This window comes from Typopeltis vanoorti, chromosome 10, assembly GCF_054136105.1.
Source record: "Typopeltis vanoorti isolate ZY-2024b chromosome 10, IOZ_Tvanoo_1.0, whole genome shotgun sequence".
Lineage (NCBI taxonomy): Eukaryota > Metazoa > Arthropoda > Arachnida > Uropygi > Thelyphonidae > Typopeltis > Typopeltis vanoorti.
This window is the reverse complement of record NC_143558.1, coordinates 120,225,403-120,251,010: the sequence shown is the minus strand read 5'-3', so window position 1 is coordinate 120,251,010 and position 25,608 is coordinate 120,225,403. Positions and strand designations below refer to the sequence as shown.

Sequence of the window (25,608 nt, the reverse complement as noted above, 5' to 3'; positions counted from 1 at the left end):
CCACTTTCACGATATAACTAAATAGATGGATGAGTAATATCATTAAGCATGAGCTACAGAAGAAGAAAATGCTGTAGAAGGTATATAACTAGAAAGGTGACCAACAAACTCATGAACATTACGAGGCTCAGGCAAGAAACAACGGCAAAATCAGATTATGGGAAAAATCTAGCCGAACAAAGGAAATCCCAAAGAATTCTTTTGTTGCGTAAGAGGAAGAATGACCATGGAACATTAACCATAGTGAGTGATGATGGTCATGATCTGACAGAAATAGATAAAATAATTGAGTTACTGAGTGACCACTCTGCAAGAATATATCAGGCAAGTGAGGTTACTGCTTTAACATATGTGACAAACACTAATGTGGGAACAGAGGTAGATGAATTGGAGATACTTACGATATTGCAGAATCTCAATGTAAATATAGCTGTGGGATCAGATGAGATATTAGCTCAGGTTTTGCGAGAATGTGCATGGAAACTGGCAATGCATTTAAGTCTCTGCTCTGGTAGAGTTCTAAGGGTGTGGAAAGAGGGGGAAAATAATTTCCTTGAATAAGTGAGGTTCTAAGACTGTGGTAGCAGCAGGAGGGGAAGAAGCAGGGCAGAATCAGTTTGACTAGTGGTGTGCTGCAAGGTTCAATGCTGAGACCACTACCGTTTAACTTGTACATAAATGATATAGGAAATATACCTGAAATAAAATACTAAGTTGTTTGCTGATGATGCAAAAACAGTTGTTAATCAGAGTGATGTGGAGAACTTGCAGAACGATTTAAATAGGCTGTCATATGGGCAAAAAATAATGGGTATCAGTTTAATGCAAAGAAATGTAAAGTTATGCATTTTGGGATAAACAGATTACAAACTGTGCATCACATTGATGGCACTCTATTCCAGGAAATAGATCAAGCTAGAGGGTTAAAGTTTAGAGGATATACTGTTAAGGTAGCCCATAAGATTACTTGGCTAGCGAGGAACACATTAACAAGCAGAGATAAGGAAGTTGTTATTCCTCTTTATAAGGCCTTGATATATCCACATGTGGATTACTGTGCTCAGATCTGGTCTCCTGTGTTTCTTGGGGATAAGGAAGAAGTGGAGAAGATTCAGAGGTGAGTGACCAAAATGCTGAGTGGTCTGTGGAATGTTCCCTATGAGGATAGATTGAGGGTGTGTGGATTGCAGAAGTTAGTTAATAGGAAAAAAAGAGGGGGGGGGGGGGGGATATGATATAAAATTAAGTTGCTTAAAGGGGTTTTAAGGGATTGATGAAATGTTTCGACACTTGGCTAGAGGGACCAGAACAAGGGGTCATCCCTGGAAGTTGAATAAAAGTGTGGTTAGTAGGGATGCGAGGACTAGTTTTTTGCTTGAAGAGTTGTGAATGAGTGGAATAGGTTGTCAGTTAGTTGTCAGTGCTTTGTCTGTTAACGGGTTCAAGGAGAGGTATAATAGATTGTCAGTATTTTGGGTCACTCGCAATGAGTCTTCAGACTCCACGGAGGCACCAGGTACAATAATAATAATAACCACCATTCAATGATCTGTTGTAAATCTAACCATAAATTAGATTTAAATACACTGTTATGAATTTGAGTATGTTTCTGGAAATACAGTTTAAAACATGTAATACCAAACTGAAATGGCACTTAAAATAATAAAGAAGTACATTTATTAAATCATGCAAAAAAGCAAAGTTGCAGGATTTACTGTTTAGAACTTCTTAAAATATACACGGTTTTGTCTGAATTAGTATTTTTTCTTAATAAAACATCCTTTTATCATGAATGGTATTCCCAAGAGTGGCTAAGGCCTCTGAGCTCTGTATTGAAAACATAGGTAATTGGATAGAAAGTAACAGGAAGGTTATTCTAGCAAACCCATGATACTAACCTTTAGGCTAAGAGTGTTTCATACATTGAAATCAAATTTCTGTAAATAATAAAATTACCAAGGATTCAAAAATAAAGGAACACAGATCACAAATTGTATCAAATATGAAATGAAATATACATAAAGTTCAATCCAAAAAACACTTATGTAAAAAAACAGCTTAATACAAAAAAGCAGGAGATTGCTTTTAATCCAGAAGCATTGCAGACATTTTTAATAATTTATGGTATTGTTAATAAAAGCCTCCATAGCTCAGTTAGTTTCGATAATATCCTTTGCTGGAAAGACTTGGGTTCTGCCTAAGATGTGAAGAACCTTTATCAGAATTTTTCACCTGAAGGTGAAGAATAAACACCAAAATTCGTATCATCAGTGTGCAGAAACAAGCAAATCAAAAGAATACAAGGAATACAAACAACAGTTGGTTTACCAATTAAAATGGTTGCTGAGCTAGAAATTAGTATTAATAAATAATATTAAAACTATTTTTGATGCTTACATAAAATAAGAATCTCTCAAACCTTTTGGGAGAGAGACAATCATTCCGAATCAGGTTAGACTGATGTAAAAGGACTTCACTAATGTGAAAATGCATTCATATTTAAAACTGCTTGGATGGAGAAGATGAGCTTCATCCCACCCAGATACTGTGTTTACTGTCAATACCATGCTGTGCAGACCAGACCTTTGAGGTTTCACATATTCAATGTCGTATTGATGTTCCCTACCTTTAGTCCACAGAACAACCTTTCTGCCCAAAAGTATTTAAATTACATTCACAAGCAATCTGGTAAACACCAGGTAAAGACAGGGGTGACAGTTTGTCTTCAGATGGTAACAGATAAGAAATTTTTTTTTTGATAAGAAAATATGTGGGAATAAACTGATAAAAATTCTAACAATAGGTTTCAGCGATACCAGAAATATAAGGGATTGGAACCGTTCAGTCTGTTGAAGAATCCTTTAGTGATGGAACACAGAAGTCAGTTATCAAATTAACTGCTGGATTTGATGATGGTTGTAACCATTTAATTCCATTAAAGCTTTGATAATTTGAAGTTACTGTTGTAATCTTGAGGGAGAGGAGCACACATTATATGCTCTATTAATTAAAAACTTGACAACACCAATTTTTTGAGAGGTATGATGAGCAGACTTTTGATGAATTTATCTGTGAGTAAAGTTGACAAAGTAGCAGAGGCTGTGCAAGGAAGGATGTTGAAAAATGGTAAACTACCAGCATTTTCTTTTTCCATGGTGAATTGAATGTGTGAGTGAATGCTACTGGTCCTTGAGGGAACATATCAGGAAATGATTGCATTTCTACATTAGTTGACTTTTTTTTTCTTTTGAAAACTACCCCATTTTATAGCAGCAACAAAGTCTCCCTTCATGAAGTAGTAGTAGTAGTCATACAGTCAACTTTCACAACAGAAAATTCATTCAAAGACAATGTTTACTGTAGCTTACTACAGTGAAAGATCAATTTAAAGTTGAGAAAATCAGTTTACTCAGATCAAACATTTGTGAATGGGACTTGGATATCTTGAAAAAATGAGAGTTCACAAAAAAAGTGCTGGGTATTCTTAGCACACTAATTTACACCGACTACATATGAGTTTAAGCACTGTGCTATGCACAGGAGCACACTGTACATCCACAACTAGTCATAATCAAACTAGTGGTTTCTGAGTGCATGACATGTGTATATATTGTCCCCCCCCCCCCCTACTTTGGATTGTTTTTGTAGTGTTCTGGATCAATTCCTACATCTGTGTCAACATCGTTGCATTATTTCCCCAGCGACTTCAGCATATTCTAAGGCCTCAAATGTTGGATAGATTGTATCTTTTAAATTAATGTTTGAAATGTTTTTTTTTTTTTTTTTTAAACCTTGCTAGTATTCAAGGAATTCAACCAGATAGTGACATTCAAGCTTTAATACAGTTAACTCATTTAGCCAATATATAATTTCACTTTACTGTTATGTAATAATATATGCTGTATCCCGGTCTTTGTTTAATGTGTTAGTTAAATAAAAGTGTCTAATCATTATTGTACTCACACTCAATATTCAAACTTGTTATTGACATTCTTGGTAATTTTGTGTTAATCATCCATGAAGGCCTGAGGCTATTAGCTTATTAATATTGGAACCATGGACAGATGAAAAGGCCAGACAATTCAAAAATCCTATTCTAGAAACTAAACATGTAGCTTTTATCAAGCTATCTCAGGCAAACCATAAGATGGTGTAAATTCCAGGTGGCATGTGTACCTGTATGCAATCATGATTTCATCTCTTCAGATAGTCAGGTAATCAAGTTTTAATTTTCACCTTGATGGCAATAATAGAAAACTTGTAGATGCATGAGAAGTTCCACATTTGTGGTAACAATATAGTCAGGAAAACTAGATCATCAAGGGAGGAATGTGAAAAATGTGTGTGAAAGTTCAGCTGTGGTATGCAAACGTGATAAAGATATGTCTTCGGACATGGTTATGTATGTGGCAAAAGGGTGGACAAACATACTTTGGGTTTGGAACTTTTGAGTATGTCTGCTGAGAAGGTGAAAGAGAAAGTTCTAGAACAAGACTAAATAGATTGCATATCTAATCATAAGAACAGGCTAGGTGGTAATTTATGTTTATACACTAATGCCAGGAGCAACAGAAACAAAGGGGTTGAGTTCACTGCTTTATTATTACTATTATTACGGGCAACTCCAGGGAGTCATTAGACTCATCGAGGGAGGCCCCAAATCATATTCATCACAACTATTTGACATTCATACAGTACCTATCATACCTCGCCTTAAACTCATTCACTGTCACAGCATCCACCACAGACTCAGGGAGCGCATTCCACTCATTCACTACTCTAAAAGTAAAGAACCCAGCTCTAACACCTTTACTAACCACACTTTTGCCCAGTTTCCATGGATGTCCCCTAGTCCTCCCACAACCAGCCCTGTTCTCAAAAATATCTTCTGAATTAATTTTATAGAAACCCTTCAGTAATTTGAATGTCTCAATCATATCTCCCCTCCTCCGCCTATCAACCAATTTTTGCAACCCACAAATCCTCAACCTGTTCTCATAAGGTTCATTCCACAGACCTGCAATCACCTTGGTCACTTGCTTCTGGATCCTCTCCACCTCCTCCCCATCAAGAAGAAACCTAGCTGACCAAATCTGAGCACAGTAGTCTAGATGGGGTCTTATCAAGGCTCGATACAGAGGAACAATAACCTGCTTGTCTCTGCTTGTCAACGTATTCTTCAGCAACCAAGTGATTTGATGAGCTGATTTGGCCACTTTTGCAATGTGTCCCCTAAATTTCAATTCCTTATCTACCAACACTCCTAAATCTCGTGCCTCATCAGTTTCCTGGAGCACGGTTCCACCAATGCAGTAAACTGCCTCCAATCTTTTCACCCCAAAATGCATAACCTTACATTTTGCCACATTAAACTGACATCCATTCTCCTTAGCCCAGACCTCCAATCTATCCAAATCATCCTGCAAAATTTTGACGTCATCTGCATTCACTATTGCCCTACCCAACTTCGCATCATCCGCAAACAAATGAACTGTTCCTCTCAGATCCTTTCCTATATCATTTATGAACAAATTAAACAGCAGTGGTCCAAGAACAGATCCTTGTGGCACACCACTAGTCACAGGCCGTCTTGTGGACTCTACTCCTGAGTAAACCACTCTCTGATATCTCTCCGTCAACCACCCTCCTATCCATCTCACCAACCCTATGTCCATTCCCATATGCTGCAATTTACTGATTAGAATTCCATGTGGAATCCTGTCAAAGGCCTTGGCAAGGTCCAGTAGAATCACCGTAAACCCATTACCCTTATCCAGTTCAGCCGTCACTGTGTTATAATATGTGAGCAAGTTACTGAGGCATGACCTACCCTTCACAAAACCATGCTGTCCCCGATACAGTATCCCATTTTCTTCTATCCAATCTTGTATTTTCCTCTTGACTATTTTCTCTAAGACCTTGATAATGATTCCTGTTATGCTGATTGGCCGGTAATTTTCAACAGCAGCCTTGGAACCACCTTTGTGCAGTGGAACTATTTTCCCCTCTTTCCACCCCCTTGGGACTGACCCAGTCCTCAGGCTCAAATTAAACAAAATGGTCAAGGGCACTGACAATTCTTTGGCCGCTTCACGTACGACACGAGCTGGTATACCATCCAATCCCACAGATGTATTGACATTGAGGTTCTGTAATAGACCAGTTACCTCTACTTCATTCATCACAATTCCAGTATAAGCTGTTGGTTCTTCCATTCCTGCAAAGTCACCACCTGGGTGATATACTCTTGCAAAGTGCTCGCTCAGTAATTCCACAATATCAACTGATTCAGTTACCTCCCTACCCTCAGCATTTTTTAAGATCATTCTACCATGAGCATTTTTCCTTTTACTTGCAACATATTGAAAAAACTGTTTGGGATTCTCTTTAGCCTGCATGGCCAATTTCCTTTCGTAATCTGCTTTTGCTTTTCTTACCACCCTTGTTACCATCCTGGCCTGAGCTTTATACTGTTCATGCGCCTGATGGTCACCCTTCTCCTTAAAATTCCTCCACAATTGTTTCTTTTTTTGCAGCTCAAGCTTAATAGTGTTATTCATCCATTTAACCCCTAATTGATTTATTATTCGGACTCTTGGTATACAGTCAACCATTGCCTCCTGCAAACAGTTCTTAACCACCTCCCATGCACTATCAACATCCAGCCCTTGCAGTTTTACATGCCATGGCATTGAGCCAAGCACACACCTAAGCTTGTCATACTTACCAGCCCGGTAATTCCACATGTACCCTGTCTTAATTGTAAATTCGACTCTTTTAGCCACCTCCCAAGTCATGACTTTATGGTCACTCTCACCAATTGGTGGCAACATGGTCATGTTCATTACAGCCACATTCTCGGTTGCAATTACTAGGTCCAGCACTCTCTGCCCCCTGGTATTTTCCAATACATGTTGCCGTAGATAGTTGTCCCTTAATAACCGCATAAAATCCAATTCCTTCCTCCCATGTGCCCTCTCCTCTTTCCAGTCAATGTTACCATAATTGAAATCACCCATAATAATTACCCTTCTTCCACTCATTTCTTCTATTTGCTTATGCATACTATCCCCACCATCCACTCCATCACCCGGTCTATAGCAGCACCCAATTGTATATTTTGTTCTGCTGGATTGCATCTCACACCAAACAGCCTCAAATGCGCTTTTTTCCCCATCATGCAGTTCAACTTCTATACTCCTTGGCTGAAGATCATCAGCAATCATCAATAACACTCCTCCCCCCTTTTTATTCACCCTGTCACTCCTGAACACGCTATACCCGTCGCATTCAATCCCACTAGCTTTATCATCTTCTGTCAGCCATGTTTCACTAATACCGACAACCTCTGGCCTGGAAGTGCCAACCATGGCCAAAAACTCTTCCTTCTTGTTCCTAATACTCCTGGCATTAGTGTACATGAATCGCAGAAGCCCATTTGTCCCATCCTTACTTTAATGCCTTATACTAACTATCCCATTCTGATTTGTTGTCCGTCGTACTCGCTCGGGCATAATATGCTCATTCATACACTTAACTGCCCCCCTAAAGTCAGCATATCTACTCCCCCCCCCCCCTCTTAATAAATCTAGTTTCCCTGAGTCTGTACATCCACTTCCACTTCATTCATCAACACTCTTTCAAGTCTCCGTACACCAACTCCATTCAAATGCAATCCATCCATCTTATATAAGTCCTTTCGCCCATCGAACTCATTCCACAAATTCCACACCACTCTCCATGCATAACCCACGCATAAAGTCATTGGCAATTATGGCCCTCCTTCCAAACACTTCACTGTCATACCGCGGTAAGATACTTACCATCCTAACTCTCTCACTCTTCTCTTTTGCTACCTCAAACAACTCCCTCACATCCTCTATCATTTCCATTTTGTCCTGTTTCAAATCATTCGTTCCTGCCACGATTATCATCTCTTTCACCCTCTGTTTTTGTTGAATTTATTTATTTATTATCTTGCTTATTTATTGAATATGATGTGGCCTAAGATTGCTGGCATGAGGAACTTACATCATTATTAACTTCCTATCAACAATTTTCCTCCAAATCAATCTGTTATTTGTCAAGACACCAGCATTATAAGATCTTATACAGTGGAACCTTGGTTGCCGAATGTAATTCATTCCTAAAGGCTGTTTGGAAACCTATTTGTTTGAAAACTGAAACCATTTTCCCATAAGAATTAATGTAAAATGGATTAATCCATTCCCAAACTCCAGATGATTGCTTATTTAAACCTTTATAACAGTACTCCATGCATAAAATCATATACAAAAACAATGAAAATGCATAAAATCTTACACAAAAAGAATAAACACAATAAATAGACAAAATATAAACCAAAATTAACCACCTCTTTATTTTTGAGTATTCTACAGATCGTTGATTTCATCATACCGAACTGCATAGCAATATCTGAGACACGAACACCATTTTCATCCTTGGATATGATTTCTTTTTTCACCTCTATTGTGGTTCTAACAACTTTTCCTTTTTGCTTTGCTGCTATCACTATCCTTCTTCAGCCGCATGGTGGCTTATTTAATAATTTTTTAGAAAAAAAATAAATAAATAAAACATAGAAAATCAAGAAAAGGCATTGCAAATTCGAGAAGGCATCTACACTAAGCGGAGGCTGTGGTGTAACTGATGCTCTCCTGCCATACATCTCAGCCCACGGAGCAAGTGGCTGCCGGTTTGCCTGTTCGGGAACCGGTCATTTCTGTTTAGGAACTGATTTGTTCGAGATGAGAGTCATACGACAACCGAGGTTCCATGGTATTTCTGTCTTCTTCCAGAGCACATTTTACTGTATCAATCCACCTATATCTTGGTCTTCCTCTGGGTCTTTTTCCTGCCACCCATTAGCAAAACAATACTCGTTTTGCTAATCTTTCCTCTCCCATTCTGTTTAAGTTTGACGAAGTTCTTTCCTAATAACCTCATTTTTAATATGATACTGGCATTAATGGCATCTGTTCATGCCCTAATCTTTCTCAGGACTCTCATATCTGTAGTGTCTAGACTTTTTTTCTTTTTGTTATTAATGAAAAAAAAAAGACATCTCCTCAAAAGTTGGAAACCGCTGCCTTAAAGCATGTGGAACATGATATGATAATACTGCATTAGTAATAATTATGAGCTCTTCTGGTCAACTTCTTTCCAAATTCATATTTTGTTTGTCAGGTTTGTAAATAGTGTTCAAATCTTGCATTTGGTCTTCAACGACTGCTTTACATCAATCCAACTATGCTAGATGGATTGATGCAAATACCTGTTTTGCTAAATGTTCTGTCTGAGCTCCTTTCTCATATAAGATTTTGCCTCTGATCACTAATTTTTTCTCAACTCATATCTCATCTGTAATCTATGATCATTGTTTTATCTTTACCCAGCTAATTAAGTTAAATTGGTCTGAGCTCCTGTGTACTGCTAATTTAGTGTTTTGGTAATTTCTCTTTATTTAACATAAATTTATTCAAATGATTCCATCACACTAGATTTGTCTATTGATCTATTTGCATATTTAATTTCCTATCCTTGCCAAAACTTGGCCCTGATCAGCTGAAGCATCCTCGACCACTACTTCTTTTCAGTATTTTAGTTCCAGACAGTCCTGGGGTCTGCTGCTTGGACAATTTTCTCTCACTTATCTTGGGCATTCCCCCCCTTTCCAATCCAGCTCTTTCTATCTCTCATTTGAATTGGGTAGCCTAAATAAAGGTCTTCTCCATACATGGCTAGCCCAACTCAATCTACATTTTCTTTGTCGCTAATTTTTCTAACCACTATCTCCTTCCTTATATCTTCATTCCTCCTATGCTCTTTCCTTGATGATCCATTTATCCATCTTAGCATCCTAATCTCTGTTCTTTCCAAATATTCCTCCTGAGTTCTCTTATTGCCCATGTCTGCTCTGTACAACAAGGTTGGTGTAACGGCTGATTTATACATACTTGTTTTTACTTTTTTTGGTGCAGTTTTGTCACATATCACTCCTGACATCTCCTTCCATTTATTCCAACCTGCCATAATTCTTTCTCTGACTATCAAGTTACATATGCCTTCTATCTGTCTCTCTCTAGTTGATCCCAGGTATACCTAAAATGGTCAACTTCTTTCAAAATACCACTATCTCTATCCTTTATACTAATTTCCTCATGTTCTTCCCTCTCACTAACCATTACTTTAGGCCTACATCCTCCAAGGTATTTTGCCACTCTATAAAACTCTTTTGGGCCTCTTCTACAGTTTCACCTGTGATAGCCAAGTCATCTGCAAATATATTCCATGGTGCATTTTTGGCTACTCCTTCACTGAGCGCATCTAAAATAATCAGAAATAGAAAGGGGCTCAGTACTGACCCTTGATGAAAGCCCACTTTGGTGTTGAAAAATTCTGTTGTTCCACTGCTCGTTTTTACTGCCATCTGTTTTTTTTTTTTCATACATCGCTTTTATAATCCTTTTTAATTTTTCTGTTATACCCTTCCTTCTGAGGCCCCAGTAGATTAGGTCCCTTGGTATTCTGTCATATGTCTTTTCCAGGTCTACAAATATATGGATAAGACTTTTGTTTTTCTCAAGATACTTTTCTTGCAGTTGTCTCATCATATACATTGCATCTGTTGTCCCTTTCATGAAACCACATTGTATCTGGTTAATATCTACTATTTCTCTCAATCTCTTATCCACTATTCTTTCAACTGTCTTTAGTAATCTAAATTTATTCAAATGACTCCATCACACTAGCTTTGTCTATTAATCTATTTGCATATTTAATTTGTTATCCTTGTCAAAACTAGGCCCTCATCAGCTGAAACTTCCTTTACTGTGTAGTGTTTTTTTTTTTTTTTTTGAGAATGAATTGCATGATTTCCACTTTCATGCTCATTTCCCACCATTTTATTTGTTTCGATGATTGGGTACTGGAAAAGAGATTTACTCCAATCTCGAATTTCCCTTTCTAACTCAGACCTGAATTATGCAGTTCAAGTCACTGCTAAACCTTCCCTTTGAGCATTTATGGTGAATTATGAACTATTACAGCTGCATTTTTGCATTTTAGATTGCTGCAGCTTTTCCTTCCTCGAACACTGAAAAGATACTCATGACTCCATTTCCTCAATACTTTCTACAACTGTTTTTATCATTCTCATTTAGTAATGAAAAAGATATATAGCTCATTTAAATGAAGTGGAGCTGCCCTTATGTTTTAGCACAGGTTAAAAAGCATAAATTATCAAAAGTAGTAATGAAATTTTATGTACCAAGAATATATATAAAATATAATGTTATTGTCTTCATCACTGCAAGCACTGTCTTCTGCAGCCCCCCCCCCCCCCAAAATAAAATAAATAAAATAAAAAATCAGAATTTCTCTATAATGGTCACGTTGTTTTGCATAATTTATATTTAACTTGGGTTAAAACAGACCCTACTATTTTGATCTATAAGGGGAACTCATCTCATTTAATTATTGCCCCCTCTGCAAAGTACAGTGGGTGGCTTTTTACTGTGTTTAATTAGTAAAAAAAAAACATCATGGCAAGTTAATTTCATTGTGTATATGTTGCTTTGTGTTGCTATAATAATGAAACAGCTTACAGATAGTCAGCTAGGTGCATGTGTGTGTGTGCATGTGCGAGTGTGCACACACACACTCGGATCTTCATATTCGCACGATCAGCATTCACAAATCTTTAGTATCACAACGATCCAAGTAGGATGGCATGTAACATTTGTGTATTCTGTATCTGCATTAGGCTTGTGCCTACAGGCACAAGCCTAATGCAGATAATGCAGATTACTATTGTAATAGTGCACAAAATATTACTCCGTACTTATGTGAATAAACATGGGTGCTAAACAAAACTCATCTAGTGTCAGATGAAAGCCTAAAAGGACCAAGAAGCCGATCACTTTGAAAAAGGAAGTGTGGGTTCTAGATACAGGTCGAGAAGGGCTCATATGCGGCATCAACTGAACTACCATATGGTACATAAGGAAACAAGCACCTGAGATTTGAGAGGCAGTGAAACCAGGTGGAATTTTTTGTGGCTTATGTACACAGTAAAGCAATGTTAAAAATGTTTTCACTTGAAAACCCTTTCAAGTGAACATTGATATAATTTCTGCTAAAATCCACCCTTCCTTAGAACAGATTTAAGCATCAACCCCCCCCCCCCCCCCAATACACACAATCAGCACTGAGGAAACCACTTTCATTGTTGCCAATAAAGGCTGATTCCAGAAATCCAAGAGACATTATTCACTCTAATGCAAGTATAACAGGTGAGTTTGCTTCAGCAGATCATGAGGCTGCTAACATCTGCTCTGTGCAGGAGAAGGGATATAAAGCTGAACAGGTTTCCAATGCCAATGAGATGGCAATTTTCTAGAAGATGTCTCATCACTCCTACATATCCATCAAACAGAAAATGGCCTCAGAATCCATGGTTGCGCAAGATCAGATTATGTGCTGCTATTTTGCCACAGTGCATTGGATATATAATAAAGTCTGGATTAATTTTCTACATGCAGAACTCAAGAGCTCTTAAAGAATGTAACAAGAATATACTTCCTGTGTACTGGATGTGGAAATTCAAGGAAATACCTGGAGGAAAGGTGCTTCCATTTAAAGTCCTCCTGCTGGACAGTGCACCAGGAGACATCTTCATTTTGAAAGACTATGCAAAATGAAGATGTAGAGGTGATCTATCTACTCCATAACACTATCCATAACAAACAAACAAAAAAAAAAGCCTTATCCAGGCACTCAGTCAGAGGAGATGTAATCAAAGTCAATAAGGCTAACCACACAAAGAGATGTAAGGATCAATTGAGGCTACGGAACAACATTTTGGAAGGAATTCACCATAGCTGAGAGTCTCCCTTCCTAATAAAACACATGCAATAAGACATCAAGAAGTCTGCAAATGCCTGCTGGAAGAAACTGTAGCCTGAGGTTGTGCACAACTTCAGTATAGATGAACTACAATCCATTCTAGACAAACTGCTCAAAAGAACTATCACAGAAATGAAGGTGGCCAGGAGAATATGGGGTATAAGTTTCAAAGACATACAGGATGAAGACATCAACTGATGACTAGGCAACACCACTAATGAATAATGAACTTGAGGAACTTGCTTGTTCCAGCTCTGAGGATGAGGTTGAAGTGCCAAGAGTAGAATTTCAACTTGGAAAATCTAGCACAGGCAATGCATGATGCCGAAGACCTTGCAGACTTCTATGAACATGATTCCTGTAATGAAGTTCAAAGAAAGCCTCAATGATATTTTAACACCATACACAACCATGTTCAATGCTTTCAAACAAAAGCAGCAACTTCCCATTACAATATTCCTGAAAATGACATATTTTACATTGACACCTGAACTCGTCGTAATCACAAACTGAAATTCTCGGCATCAGACCCTTCTTCTTCAGCCTCTGAAACCCCTACTATAGAGGAGTAATGAATCCTGTGGTGAATACCCTGTGGCATGCCTTGTTCTCAACTATGAGGGTGGTCCAAAAAGTTCTCAGCCTAACAATGAAAAAACAGATTTACCATTTCAAAATCATTTTTATTTTTCAACATAATCTCCCTTAAGACTAATACATTTATTCCAGCGATGCTCCAGCACCTGTCCCAGTAGTGGTTCTTAGTAAGATCTGCAAAAATACTCTTCTATAGCTGCAATCACCTCTTGATTCAAAAAAATCCCTTAATTTTGCCATCGCCAAAACACTTTTGTGGGCAGGTGCAATGTGATGATGAAAGATAATTTTTTCTTCTGCAAACCGGGTCACAAATTTTTCTTTTCTCACAAATTTTTCTGTCTGGTCTGGTTAAAAGATCGGAATAATATTCCCAGGTTAATGTTTTACCCTTTTCAACATAATTAATGAACAAAATGCGTTTAGCATCCAAAAACACCGTGACCTTGCCTGCTGATGGAACCGACTCTGTCTTGGGAATAGGGTGGATGTTCTAACATTTCATATCCCTTAATTTTCCCATTGCCAAAACACTTTTGTAGGCAGGTGCATTGTCCTGATGAAAGATGACTTTTTTTCTTCTGCAAACCGGGTCTTTTCATACAAATTTTTCATCTAGTCTGGTTAAAAGATCGGTTAAAAAATAATATTCCCAGGTTATTGTTTTACCCTTTTCAACATAATTAATAAACAAAATGCGCTTAGCATCCAAAAACACCGTGACTTTGCCTGCTGATGGAACCGACATAGTCTTTTTTTGGTGCTGAACAACTGGCTTCTGTCCACTGTTTTGACTGCTGATTGGATTCTGGTGTGTACTGGTGAATCCAAGTCTCATCCATAGTAATAAATCGATGCACAAAATCAGTTTTATTCTTGTTAAAACGCTCCAAGCACAGTTCAGAGATTTTTTTGTGAGTGCGTTTTTGATCTGCTGTGAGCAAACTTGGCACCCATCTTCCGCAAAGCTTTTTCATTTGCAATTCTTCATGCAAAACATATCCTACACATTATTTTGAAATGCTTATAGTCTCAGCAATATCACGCTTTTTGACTTGCCAGTCATCCAAAACCATATTGTGCACTTGATCAATGATTTCTGGTGTTGTTGCACTTTTTGGACATCCTTCACATGGATCATCTTCAAGGCTGGTAAGGGCATGTTTAAGGCAGCCCATTTCTTAATTGTCAAAAACAAAGGAGAAGAGTGCTCATAAACTTCTATGAACTTCGAATGAATTTCTTTTGGCATTAAACCTTCTTTTACAAAGAATTTTATAACCACATGATACTCAATTTTATCAATTTCAAGAGATACAGATAACACTTTTGCTTCAGACAGCTGTATAAAACAAACTACTTGATAGAATCACCTGAAATTTCATATGGATGCTTATGACATATGTACCAACTTAGAAAAAAAAACTTTTGCCAATAGTCTTGCCATCTATGGTTGAGGCCAAGAACTTTACAAACCACCCTCATATTTAATAAAATTTTAATATATTATTGTTTGAAATAGTGAGTCTAAAAGAAGGTTTAACATGTCAATGCTATCAATTAAAATCTTTTAAAACATATTTAAACATTTTTCTGTTAATTATAAATGGTTGCCGAAATGTTTAAGCATGAATCTAAGGCAATTTGGGCAAGAGACTGGATTTCTGCAGAATTTCACATTTTTTGCAGGAAGTGTTGACTTGTGATCCCTGCAAATACAGATACTCCAAATGCATGTATATGTCACCGAGCTTCTAACCAAAAAACAGTATCAACATCATCATCATCCATTTTTGATCCACTACTGGATGAAGACCTTTCAAAGATTACTCCAAAACTCTCTGTCCATGTCACTCCTGCAAATCTGATGATATCATCAATCCACCGTGATTTAGGTTGACATCGTGGTCGTTTTTCCTCTCGTGGAATCCAATCCAGTACTTCTTTTGTCCATTGTTGATCTTGTCTTCGAGCAATATACGTCACTTCAGATGTCTCACTCTTCCTATGATGTCAGAGACTTTGGTTTGATTTCTTATCCATGTATTCCTTTTGTTGGTAATTTGGGATCTAGCCAACCAAATTGTATTATTATTGGATTAAACCAATATAGAAAATGATGGTACGACATGACAAAATTTCATGCTGCTGGGGCGTCACCTGGTTAAACAAGGCCTCCGTTGTTTTCGGCAGGGAACTAGGGCGAACAGCGAATATATACAGCTACTGGAACAATTCTGAAAGCACACCCCAAATCAACATCACCAGAGTTAAAGATCGGTACTATCAACATAAGAAGCCTGAATGGCAAAGAAGTGGAGCTGGTTGAGAAATTAGATAAGTACCAGATCAACATAATAGGGGTGACTGAAACAAAAAAGACAAAAATTGGTGAGATCTTTCTGAGCAATAAATACAAAAGATTATATTCAGGAAATGACAATCAAGGAAAAAAAGAGGGGTAGCCATAGTATTCAACACAAATTATGAGGCTAATCTTCTTGAATGGCAGGCAGTCTCAAGTAGAGTGATGTGAGCAAATATCAGAATGGGAAATTGGACAATTAGACTTATTTGTGCCTCTCATCCCACAGAAGGTTCTACTAAAGTAGAAGTGGAGGAATTTTTTTGAGGCTCTAGAGAAAGCAACTGACACAATGAAAAAGGAAAAATTGGTCCTGGTTGGGGATCTAAATAGCAGACTAGGAAATGATTGTCAGACATACAAAAATATTTTGGGAAAATTTGGAGAAAAGAGCAGAGCCAATAATAATGGCAAATATCTGTTGGATTTCTGCTCAGGTCATGGACTGGTTATTACTAACACCATGTTCCAACATAAAAATGTGTGCACAAATTCACATGGAGAGAAGAGGCAAGGAATAAGAAAAGTCTTATTGACTATGTTATTGTTGATAGTGATGTTTTCTCCCTGGTGCAGGAGACCAGAGTGTACAGAGGATTTGAAATTGGAAGTGATCACTATTTAGTCTTGAGCAGGATAAAATTAAATTTCATATTGAAAAGAATAACATGTAAGAAAGTTTTAAAGCAAATAAAAGTTGACCAGCTCTCAGATGTGAACTGTAGACTAAAATACACAAAGATTATGGAAGAGTTTGAGAACAGGAATCAAAAGTTGGAGATTCAGTGGCAAGTCTTGAAGAAAACCCTGATTGATTCAGCCAGAGAGGCATATGGTGAGGTTGTCTGCAAGGATAGAAAAATCAGAACTCCATGGTAGACACTGGAAGTTAATGAGGCAGTGAAGGAAAATAAGAAAGCATATCAAAAGTTCCTGGCAAATAATTCAGCTTTTGCTCTTTGAGAATACAGAGACAAATGTAAGAAACCTAAACACTGTGTAAAACTAGCTAAACAAGTCATGTGAGAACTTTGGCAAGAACATAGAAAATAAATATCAAGAAGGTGGTAAGATATTCTAGATGTTGAAGAAGCTTAGAAATGGAAGAAAGAGTGCTGTAAAAGGAGTTAGAGATGATAAAGGTGACGTGAAAACATGAGAAAAAGATATCCTTGAAGTATGGAGTAATTACTTCGAAAAATTGCTAAATGAAACAAGCAGTGATGACAGCACAGTGCTAAAAAACACTGACCAGGCATGCAGTCAGGAATACATATCCACAATTCAAGTAGAAAAAGACATCAAAGGCTTGAAATGTGCAAAGGCAGCAGCAATAGATGATATTAGACCAGAAATGCTGAAGTATGGAGTTATAAGAGTCTACAGTGGCTGCACTGCATAGTTCAGAAGGCCTGGACAGAGGGATGAATTCCTGATTGGAATAGAGCTCTAATAGTATCTATATATAAAAAGGGAAATAAAACTGAATGTGAGAATTACAGAGGCGTTTCATTACTGAGTGTTCCTGGTAAGATATATGCAAGTATATCTGAGAAACGGTTGAGAAGGGTTGTGGAAGAGAAGCTTGGTGAAGAACAAATATTCATTCAGGCCAAATAAAGGCTGTCAGGATCAGATTTTCACTTTACGACAGATAGCTGAGAAAGGATGGGAATATAACAAAGATCTGTATTTAAGTTTTGTCGATTTGGAAAAGGCATATGACAAGGTGCCAAGAGAGAAGCTATTCAATATGCTACGGTTATATGGTGTCAATGGGGCATTATATCAAGCAATACTTAGTCTGTATTTGAGTTGTAAGTCTGCAGTTAGAATTGAAGGAAGTACAGGAAGATGGTTTAATGTTAAATCTGGTGTGAGACAAGGATGTACATTATTCCCTCTGTTATTGATTATCTATATGGATCACAGTTATGAAGGAAAGTGGTATTAAACATGATATCAGAATTGGAGATGTTAATGTCAGCCCTTTGCTTTAGGCGGACAATGTTATACTTCTAAATAAATCCTCTACAAGTTTGCAAGATTCCTTGACTAAATTGAATAACTGTTGTAATAGATATGGTATGAAGGTGAGCATTAAAAAGACAAAGACAATGAAAATAGGTAGAATTGTTGAAAATGTCAACTATGTTGTGAAGGGGGAACCTGTGGAACAAGTAAAACATTCAGCTACTTAGGTATGATTTTTACTGAAGATGCTAAATTAAATATGGAAATAGACAACAGAATCAACAAAGCTGGTATGGTAGGAAGTCAATTGAAGAAATTCATATGGAATAAGAGAGAAATTAGTCAAAACACTAAATTAGCTGTATACAAGACAGTGTTCAAACCAGTTTTAACTTGTGGATCTAAGAGCTGGGTCAGAAGTAAAACACTTGACCAAAGACTAGAGACCGCAGATATGAGAGTCCTGAGAAAGATTAGAGGCGTGAACAGATGACATCAATGGCAATATCATATTAAAAACGAGGATATTAGGAAAGAACTTGACATTGTCGGCATCCAGGAATGCATTAGCTGAGCTAATCTCAGGTGGTATCGTCACTTAAACAGAATGGGCGAGGAAAGATTAGCAAAACAAGTGTTCTCTGTCCAGGTTGGCAGGAAAACGACCTAGAGGAAGACCAAGGTATAGGTGGATTGATATGGTACAATGTGCCTTAGATGATAGAAATATAAGATCTGATAATGATAATATTGGAGTCTTGACAAGTGACAGACTGATTTGGAGGAAAATTGTAAATAGGAAGTTAGTAATGATGTAAATTTTTCATGTAGTACTATCATATCCTGTTCACCCCTTGAGGGCACATGTCAGGAATTTGATGATGATGATGTATTCCTTTTGTGCAGTGGGTCTTAACCTTTTAGTGATCGGCACCCCTTGAAAAATGTATTTCTATTTCTTTATTTAGGAAATTACATCTATTGCAAGATAATTTATTTATTGAAAAATAAACACATACATTTACATAGACATATAAAATAATATCTCAATTTTTATTGGCTATGTTGTTGTTGTTTATTCATAATAATACTTTTGAAGCAAGGCTCCTTTTTTGAATGAGCCACACGTAAGTCATCACTAGCATTTAAGTGATTTCTGGCTTTTGTTTTTATGTTGAAAAGTGATGAAAATCCCATTTCACACAAATGGGAAATGGTGGCAAATGGTAAAAGCGTCTGCAATGCTGCTTTTGCCAGCAGTGGATAAGGTTCTAACTGTGTACACCAGAATTGTTCTAAGTCCAGTTTTTCAAATTCCATTTGAATAAGTGCATTGGCTCGTATTTCAATAAGATCATCTTTTATTAAATAGCTGTCGTCCATCGAATCTGGGTCAAAATTTCGAAACTTCTCTCGCACCCCTGGAAATGCTTTCTTGCACCCTCAGGGGTATGTTAAGCATACTTCTTTCCATACTAAATTGTGTTGTTCTTAATTTTTGAATTTCCTTTGCATTCAGTGTCCATGTTTCACAGCTATATATCAGTATAGGAAGAATATACAGGTTAAAAATTTTTCTCTTCAGGTATAATGGTAGTTGGCTCTTGAATATTGAATGTAATTTTCCAAATGCTTTCCACCCAAGCATTGTGTGCCTAATGTGTTTGAGCTTAGGCAAACAGAGTTTCACACACCTATTAACACCCCCTTCTCCCATTCATTACCAATGCCATAAAAAAGCATAGAGCTGCTTATTACTGAGGAAATAAAAAAAAAGTTTGACTGGCAATGAGTTTCTTATGACAACTCAGATTACAGCAGGAAAATAAGCATGGTTTATGCAATGATTTTGAATGAAGTGAATGCATTTGATTGCGAAAAAGTTTTTTTTTTTTTTTTTAAACAATAGTGCTGTTAAAAGTTGCCAGTAATCATGAGACTGTCAATGACTCAGATGTCAGTGCTTCACTATTCAACAACAAAAGTGACAATGAATTTTCTCAAATAAACAACAAGGACTGAATAGACATGTGGGGATATTTGTTGTAAAATAATTTGATTTTGGTTGTAGCAAATGTGGTCTTAGTCTAACTTAGTGATTGTTTCATGCTTCAAGTTTTTCTTTTTTAGAATGAACTTGTAAAAACATTACTACAGACATGATTCGTTATTAGTCCCTGGAATAATTACTAATCTTTTAGGAGGAAGGCAATATAAAGAAATCGATGAAAACCACATTTCAGAAATTATGTTTGCTTCGATGATAGCACAAAAACACAAGTCTTAGCAATGCTTTCTGAACTGACCTGAATATCATTATTATTATCATCCTCATCATTAAGAGACCTCGAAGGAGTCAGAGACTCATCGAGGGAGGACACATACTACACACACTTGTTATCATACTTGTTCTTGAATTCATTCTTGCACACAACATCTAATGGAAATCCATTCCAAAAATGTACCACTCCATAAGAGAAAAATCTAGCTCTCATGTCCTTAGCAGCATTCACTCTCACTTTCCAAGGATGTCTGCTTATCCTTTGCCGACCCTCCATAAAATGAAAAATTCCATGAACTGAAATTGTGCACAATCCTTTCAGAAGTTTCTAAGTCTCAATCATATCACATCACCTCTTTCTCCTGTTTGCTAGAGTCTACCGTCTACAAATTCTCGGTCTATCTTTATAATCAGTTCCACAATCCTGATATTATTTTTAACACTCTCTCCACTGTATCAGAATCTCAACGGAAACCAGGAGATCTGACCTGGGCACAATAGTCCAAGTGAGGTCTTATTAAGACCTTGTAAAGAGACAAAATGATATCCTTATCTTTACATGTGAAAGTCTGTTTCAGCATTACAATTGTCGTTTGAGTCAGTCAGCCATTCTCATGGATATGAGAATGGCTGAATGACACTGAACTAACATTCATTTTCCCATGCCCACAGTTCCAACTTACTCAAATCATTCTGCAAGTACCGCATTCAGCAGCATTCCTGATTACCTTACCTATCTTTGCATCGTCAGCAAATAGCTGCATGTCCCTTGTCAAATCCTTCCCAATGTCATTAATATACAGATTGAATAACATTGGACCAAGATCTTATACCTGTGGTGCACCACTGGTTACCTTAAATCTTACAGACTCACATGCCCCATATACCACCTTTCGTTTTCTGTCAGTCAGCCATCCTCTTATCCATTTTATAATTCAATCCGATATTCTCCAGTTTATGCAATAGTCTTCCATGCACTATTCTGTCAGAAGCCTTAGTGAAATCCAAAAGTATTATGGTGTATCCATTACCCTTGTTTAACTCAATGGAAACATTATTATAGAATGTGAGCAAGCTGCTAAAACATGACCTTCCCTACTCTGCAATGAACCCATGCTGCTACCAATTTTTCCAAAATCTTCACCGCCATCCCTGAGATACTAATTGGTTGATAGTTGAATACACTGGTCTTTGCACCACCCTTCAGCAATGGTATTACCATACATTCTTTCTACTCCTGTGGAAACTTCCCTGTTCTGAGACTCAAATCATATAACCTGGTCGAAGGAATAGCCAGTTCAGCTGACAACTCTTTTAGCACCTGTGCTAATATCCCACCAGTCCTTATGGATGAATTATTATTCAGTTTGTGCAACAGCTCCAATACTCCCTCTTCATACACAAGTTTCTTTATACAGTGAAGAGATAGCAGTAAATATTGAATACACCAGGTTGATAGCTTTTAGCAAAATGGGCACTCATTATTTGAACAACCTGTTACCCTCTGCACCTGTTACCCTCATACCATCTGCATTCAGTTATTCTTTCATATTCATTCTCTCTCTCTCTCTTTTTTTTTTTTTTTTTTTTTTTTTTTTTTTTTTTTTTTTTACTTGCAGCATAATAATAGAATTCTTTGGGGTTGTCTTTAGCTTGCAGAGCCAGTTTCTTTTCATACTCAGACTTATCTTTCTGTATAATAGTTGAGATTCTTCTGGCCTGCTGCTTATAATTTTCGTAACAGACATCATCCTTTTCTTCTGTATCTCTTCTTGATTTATATGATTACACATCCATTTGAGTCCTACTCTATTTATTCTGATACTGCATCATTTAAGTATTTTTTTAAATGCTTCCCATGCATTGTTAATATTCTTCCCATCCAAGAACCAACACCATTGCAGAGAACTTAGTATACTCCTCAATTGGTCATAATTACCTCTTTGTAGTTTGGCATATAACCTTTTCTGAATGAAATATTCATAAACTTAGCCACTTCCCAAGTGAGTACTGCATGATAACTGTGACTGGCCAGAAGCAGAATAGTTGCATCTAGCTGAAAATGCCCTCTGACACTATAATCAAATCTAACACTCTTTGCCTTGAGTTCCTTCTGTCACATGCTGTTTGAGGAAGTTGTCTTGCAAAGCTCAATAAATTCAGTTCCAATCTTCTAGTGAGATTTTACTGCTACCCAATCAACGTTTGGATAATTAAAGTCTCCCATTATGATTACTCTTTTTGTGCCCATCGTCTATTTGGTGGTGCGTTTCTTCATCACTAGCAACCGATCCACCACGTCTGTAACAACACCCAGCTAGATATTTGATCTTGTTAAATTTCCACCTCACACCAGATGGCTTCAAACTCACTGCCACACGTAATACTGTTATTAGTACTACAATCATAGGTCTCAACGCTAATCGGATTCAAGTTGTCCGATATCATTAGCAGCATGCCCCCCTCCTCTCCTATCTATCCTTCCTAAAAATACTGTACCTTTACACTCGATACCAGTTAGTATGTCTGATTCTGATAGTCAGGTTGTGCTAATGTCTACAATCTGAGGTCCAAACATATTGACCAAGGCAACAAACTCTAACCCTTTGTTTCTGATACTGCCAGCAATTCATATACAGACATAATAATCTGCCTGCATGTTCGTTTGAATTACATTTAAACTGTCATTCAGACTTTTATTGTCTATAACACTACTTTGTACACAGTACTGATTCTTCTCATTAGCATAATTAGTGGAGTTGTAGAGTGCCCCTCTCTCTCTCTCTCAATGAGTCCTTGGACTCCCTTCAAGATGTCACATAATAAAAGTAAGAATAATCCAGAGAGCATCTGTATTTTACATAACACTGTACTGAAATTGAATGTGTTTCACAATCCATGAGATTTCAATTTGTAAAGAACATTTTCCAAAATTTTATGTAATTTAACACTTCTACAGCATAACAAGGCTTACATGCTATTTGTAACACACCATCCTAGAGCCTAATGGCATTAACTAATCATTAATATTAATACAAACTCTGCCATGAAATCTTTAGTGGTCTCATGCTCCCAAGCCTGGATAAAGGAGGAAGGTCAGTCAAGTAAGTGTCAATACTCTGATTGTAAAGAAAAAACATGATTGTTATCTGATGCCTATAGGATCAATAGCTAAAACATGCCGGCTTGGACATCGCCCAGATCAACAAGACCTGTGATACCAATCGAATGATCGGGGTTGGAATGAAAAGTGGAATATCGAAAGGAAACAGAAACAAATTGACAGAACTATTACACTGGCCAACAAAAAAAAAAATTTTTGTCTACTGATTATGATCTGACACTTGTTTTTTACTAATTTGAGTGCGCTGATTTCAAATATCAAACCCATTTTTCTCTATCACGTCAGGTTTTTCCTCTATGGCATTTTCTTTTTGCTAATTTGTAAGTTTTTGATAGTTTTAAGGAGGCAGTACTATTTAGAGGATCAAAAAAAAATCGATTTTTTAATATTATTTTCTGAAAGTATGTACTTTTAAAAATCTGTTCCTAACTTTTTATCAAGAAATTTGAAAAATTCCCAAAGATATAGCCTATTATTCAAAGTGGTGCGCAGATCAGAATCGGAGCGCTCACTGCTCTAGCTTGTTAGTAAACGAATAAATGCGTAAGAACCTGCAACGGCACGTACTGGCACTTTGAATGCGAGGGAGGCCGATAACCGACCTAATACATTTAGATGATGAAAAATATGTTGAAAGTTTATTTTTCACTTGGTTAGAGTATAATAAATTTAGTTTAATCCTTTATCCAAGTGTGAACAAACAAAGTTTGTGCCTGAAAGTATCTTCAGGACTGGGGTAAGGTGGTACAACACCAGGGCAACTTGTTGCAAAGGTGGAGCAAGCTACCAACACTTCTATCTCAGTATCTCCCATAATGCAAAACACATCTCCTTGCGGATATGTCTAATGTTATGCATTAAGGGAAGGGCCACAACCGACTAGTTTCGACCTTTATTAAGGTCTCTTCAGTGGAAGCCAGGCCCAAGTGGAAATACCAGGCAGAAGCATTAGCAGGTCATCTCTACCTATAGGAGTTGCCAAATGGTGTGCCACCCTTTTTTAATAAATTACTCTGGATTTAGAGAAAGATTTTTCACTTGGTTAGAGTATAATAAATTTAGTTTAATCCTTTATCCAAGTGTGAGCAAACAAAGTTTGTGCCTGAAAGTTGCGCCTGGTGTTGTACCACCTTACCCCAGTCCTGAAGATACTTTCAGGTGCAAACTTTGTTTGCTCACACTTGGATAAAGGATTAAACTAAATTTATTATAGGTGATGAAAAGTAAGCGCTGACAACTGCCTAAAACAAATGAATGCTATATGCGTCATAGCGGACAAAGAACTATCAAAACCAGTCAATCGTTAATCGATTGTGAAAGTATGATGAGCGCTTATAATATTTCAATAAAGTCTCTGGTTTTTTTTTTTGTCTTGTTAATTGCATGTTAGTCGGCAGTGAAGAAAATACATCATGTCTACTACTTGAAAATGTGTCAATAGTGTAGATTCCTTCTGCTACATTTGTGGCAGCTTTACTGTTCCCAGTTAAAAGACAAATATCGCTGATTTCATTAAGAAAGTGTACTTTGCATACTTTGACATAAAACTTGCAGATCAGGACAATTCATGGGCTCCAAATAAAGTGCGTAAGTCGTGTGTAGAAAATTTACGACAGTGGAGCAAGGGAAAACACCAAAAATTAGCTTTTGGCATTCCAATGATTTAGCGTGAACCGAAAAATCACGTAGATGATTGCTATTTTTGTTTAGTTCAGACTTCTGGTTATAATAACTCTCTCGCATTCAAAGCGCCAGTACGTGCCATTGCAGGTTCTTACACATTTATTCGTTTGCTAACAAGCGAGAGTGGTGGGCACTCCAATTCTGATCTGCGCACCACTTTGAATAATAGGGAATTTTTCGAATTTCTTGATAAAAAGTTAGGAACAGATTTTTAAAAGTACATACTTTCAGAAAATAATATTAAAAAATCGATTTTTTTGATCCTCTAAATAGTACTGCCCCCTTAAAACTATCAAAAACTTACAAATTAGCAAAAAGAAAATGCCACAGAGGAAAAACCTGACGTGATAGAGAAAAATGGGTTTGATATTTGAAATCAGCGCACCCAAATTAGTAAAAAAACAAGTCTCATATAAAAGTCAGCAAAAATTGTGTTGGACTGTGTTATCAGTAAGAACATGAAATGTGCAGACACTTTGGATGCCAGGAAAATTAGAATTACTACATGAGGATATGAAGAGATATCGGTGTGATATATACTAGGATTCGCAGAGATGCAATGGACATCATCAGGAGAGATAAATGAATGCGAAGTAATATGATCAGGGCATGATACCAAGCACAAGGCAGGAGTTGGCTTCCTTCTTAACAAAGAGC

The 25,608-nt window shown here is 37.1% G+C and overlaps 1 protein-coding gene across 1 annotated transcript in view; it reads right to left on the bottom strand.

Annotated features, from left to right (window-relative positions):
- Window positions 1–25,608, bottom strand: part of Dhc64C (dynein heavy chain, cytoplasmic) — a 1,087,706-nt gene that overhangs the window by 694,471 nt on the left and 367,627 nt on the right. The window lies entirely within an intron of this gene.